The sequence below is a fragment of the Mastomys coucha genome, unplaced genomic scaffold (genome assembly GCF_008632895.1).
Source record: "Mastomys coucha isolate ucsf_1 unplaced genomic scaffold, UCSF_Mcou_1 pScaffold5, whole genome shotgun sequence".
Taxonomy (NCBI): Eukaryota; Metazoa; Chordata; class Mammalia; order Rodentia; family Muridae; genus Mastomys; species Mastomys coucha.
This window is the reverse complement of record NW_022196911.1, coordinates 101,386,532-101,390,618: the sequence shown is the minus strand read 5'-3', so window position 1 is coordinate 101,390,618 and position 4,087 is coordinate 101,386,532. Positions and strand designations below refer to the sequence as shown.

Genomic DNA, 4,087 nt, shown 5'->3' with positions numbered 1-4,087 from the left:
GGCCTCGAACTCAGAAATCCACCTGCCTCTGCCTCCCAAGTACTGGGATTAAAGGTGTGTGCCACCACCACCCAGCTACCAACTGATTAAGAAAGGTGCTAGAACCACTCAATAAAGAAAAGTCTTTTCAGCTAGCCAATGGCAAACCAGTTGAATTGGGCCCTGTAAAAGCTTGTACATTAGGCAAGTGTTACCACTGAACCATGCTCCCAGCATGAATACCTTTAATATAATCATTGCAAAATCAATTTCTCTGAGATTGCAATAAGACCACATCTACTTTATTATCAAATAGTCTTCATTTTCTAAAGAAACTAGTAAAGCCAAACAGTGGTGCTCCTGTAATCTCTACACTCACAAAGCAAAACCAGAAGGGTAATGAGTATAACATGAGCTTGGATTACATAGTGAGCTACAACTAATCTTGCCTACACAGCAAGACCTTGTAGACAGGTAGGAACAGATAGGTAAAGAAAGGAGAGGGGGAGGAAGGAAGAAAGGTGAGCTGAAGAATGACCCCATTGGCTCACATATTTGAATGCTTAGTCATCAGGGAGGGAGTGGTGCAGTTATAAGGATTAAGAGGCATGGCCTTATTGGAGGGGGTGTGTCATGGAGGTTGTCACTGAAAGCTCCTGTGTGCATTCTCCCTCCCTTCCTTCCCCTCTCCCCCACTTCCTCCCTCCCTCTCCACCTCTCTGCTTTCAGATCAGGATGCAGCTCTCAGGTATTGTTCTACCACCATGCTCCTAGCCATGATAATAACAGATGACCCCTTGAAGCTATAAGCCCCCAATTAAATGCTTTCTTATAGAGCTGTTGTGGTCACAGTGTCTTCACTGCGACTGATCAGACTAATATGGGGACAAAGGTAACAGTAAGAGTGGTGAATATAGATAAGAGGACTAAAACGTTTTTTAGCAATTACAGTGAAAATAATTACAGATATATAGTGGTAGATACTGTACTGGCTCGTCCAGAGGACCTGAGTTCAGTTCCCAATACTCATGTCAGACAGCTCACAACCACCTATGACTCCAGCTCCAGGGGATCTAATGCCTTCTTCTGACCTCTACAGGCACTGTGTCATACATTCACATGGATACACATACATACAAATTAAGTGAAAGCTTTTTTAAAACTATGAAGTTACTGGATAAAGCAATGATAAGAGTGTCTGCCTGGAATTCATGAGGTCCTAATTATTCTTTTTTTTTTTTTTTTTGGCTTTTCAAGACTTAGCTGTACTGGAACTCACTCTGTAGACCAGGCTGGCCTCGAACTCAGAAATCCACCTGCCTCTGTCTCCCAAGTGCTGGGATTAAAGGCGTGTGCCACCACTGCCTAGCTAGCCTAATTCTTAAGTACAGTAAAAAGCCATCATTCATTTACTGTAACAAAGAAATAATCAACATTCATATAGCACTTGCACAAACAAGATATTTCACTTAGAACTCTTTATTTAGAGCTATAAGTTGATAAAGATACAGTTGGTGAAAAACAACCCCACATAAAGATTTCCATTTCAGGGCTGAGGATATGGCTCAGTGGTTAAGAGCACTGGCTGCTCTTCCAGAGGTCCTGAGTTCAATTGCCAGCAACCACATGGTGGCTCATAACCATCTGTAATGAGATCCAGTGCCCTCTTCTGGGTTGCAGGTATACATGCAGGCAGAATATTGTATGTATAATAAAAATTTTTAAAAAATTAAAAATATGTCCACATGGGCTGGTGAGATGGCTCAGCCATCATTGACTGAAGAGCATCATTGACTGCTCTTCGGAAGGTCATGAGTTCAAATCCCAGCAACCACATGGTGGCTCACAACCACCCGAAATGAGATCTGACGCCCTCTTCTGGTGCATCTGAAGACAGCTACAGTGTACTTACATATAATAAATAAATCTTAAAAAAAAAAAGTCCACTTGATTTCTGAGAAAGGTGCAAGAGCAATTAAGCAGACTATATAATTATGAAAGTTGAAAATTAAAGTCTTTCAGTAAGTGTTCCTGAAATACTTAAGATATCCACAAGCCATAGCCTTAATTTAATCCTCACATGGTATTTTAAACATTAACGCAAAAGAAATCAATGAAGATAGAAAACAACTTAGAGGAGCTCATAGATCAGGATTCTGAAGGAGAGGCCACATGCATGATGACTATAAAGAAGTATCAAGAAACAACTGTGTGGTGACCACAGTTCTGCATTTTGATTTGGATGGTCACAAAAGCTACTAAAGCAAACAAACTGTTTAGAAACATGCCAACATGCCTTTGTAAGTACATGTATGTACACACAAAAGATACCTGAATAATCTACTCTGACAGATGCTGACTAGGCTGGAGGTGAGGTTCAGCAGCGGTGAGAGCTGAGGACTCAGGAGGCCCCTATGTCTGAGACTCAACATCACAAAGAAAGTGATAAAGAATATGTGTGCTGCAATCTCAATTTCCTGGTTCTTATAGTACAATCAAAATTCATAATCTGAATGGGGTAGGGAGGGATACCTGGATGGAAACTCCCTTTATCTTTAAATTTTAATTAATTTATTTTGTGTACGTTTTGTCTGCATGTTTATGTACCTTGTGCATGCATCCAAAGCAAGAGCAGCTTTGGATCCCTGCACAAACAACTGGACAGACATGTGGGCACTGGGACTTGAACCTGAGGTACTCTAGAAGAGCAGCCAGTGCTCTAACTACTGAGCATCATCTCTTTAGCCCATACATACATACATACATACATACATACATACATACATACATAATTTACAACTTCCCACGAGTCTATAATTATTTTGAGACAAAGTTTATAGTCTTTAGGATTTATGCATTGAACCCTGGGCTAGAGAGATGGCTTGGCGGTTAAGAGCACTGACTGCTCTTCCAGAGGTCCTGAGTTCAATTCCCAGCAACCACATGGTATAGGATGCACTCTTCTGGTGTGTCTGAAGACTGCAGAGCGACAGTGTACTCACATACATGAACCCTAATCAATCCTCAGCATCTCTGAATATACTTAGCCACAAGAAGTTTTCAAAATAATTCAAGTTGAAAATTTTAAACTGTATTTATTTGTGGGGGAGGGCACTCATGCATGTGTGATATATAGAGAGAGGCAGTGACAGAGACAGAGTGAGAATGCACCTTTGGAGCTCTGATGACAACTATGTGGGTCCCAAGGATAAAACTCAAGTCACTGGGTTCAGTACCAAGTGCCAGTCCTCACTGAGCCATCTAAATCATATTTGGATTACATTTAAATGAGGTCATTAGAATGGGCCTAATGCAACTAGACCAGTGTCTCAGGACACTGAGACAGAATAAGAGGGAAGGCAGGCAAGTGTGTGTGGAACCCACATAAAGGCACATAAGGCGGCAGCTTCCTAGAACCCAAGGAGAGAGAGTATAGAAACCACAAACCTACCAGTGCCTTGCTCCTGACTTCAAGCCTCCAAAATTGTAGATGGTGTTTCTATTACTTAAGCCACAGTCTGTATTGTTGATAGCCTTATGAAACTAATATATAACCTTGTGAAGTAGCAGCTATTATTTGTACTTATGGATGAAAGGAACAAAGGGATTTTAAGAGTTATTTATTAACCCACCTCAGGTCACACAGCTTTTTACCAATGTCTAGGATAAGGAGACCTGGTTCAAAACATGTATTCCTAACCATTCAGGTTAGCTCACATGCTGCTAGAACAGCTAAGACTAGAGAATGCAATGAATGTAGTGAGTGTTGGGCTCGGCTTCATCTGTGGTAGTCTCTGGGGGAGCGAAGTATGCCATGTGGGAGGGCCAAGCTCACTGTGGGGAGTACCACCCCTGGGCTGATGGTCCTGGATGCTACAAGGAAGCAAGTTGAGCAAGCCAGGAACTAGCATTCCTCCATGGCCTCTGCACCAGTTCCTACCTCCAGGTTCTTGCTGAGTTTTTGCCCTGACTTCTAGGGACAATGGACAAGTGATAAGATGAAATAAACCCTTTCTTCTCCAAGCTGTTTTCATGGTGTTTCCTCAGAGCAATAGAAACCTTAACTAAGGCAGTCTACCTATCAAACCCTTTTATTTGTGTATTTTTT

At 41.7% G+C, this 4,087-nt stretch overlaps 1 protein-coding gene across 7 annotated transcripts in view; it reads right to left on the bottom strand.

Annotated features, from left to right (window-relative positions):
• Tlk2 (tousled like kinase 2) overlaps nt 1-4,087 on the bottom strand; it is a 96,359-nt gene that overhangs the window by 72,673 nt on the left and 19,599 nt on the right. The gene's annotated exons all lie outside the window — the stretch shown is intronic.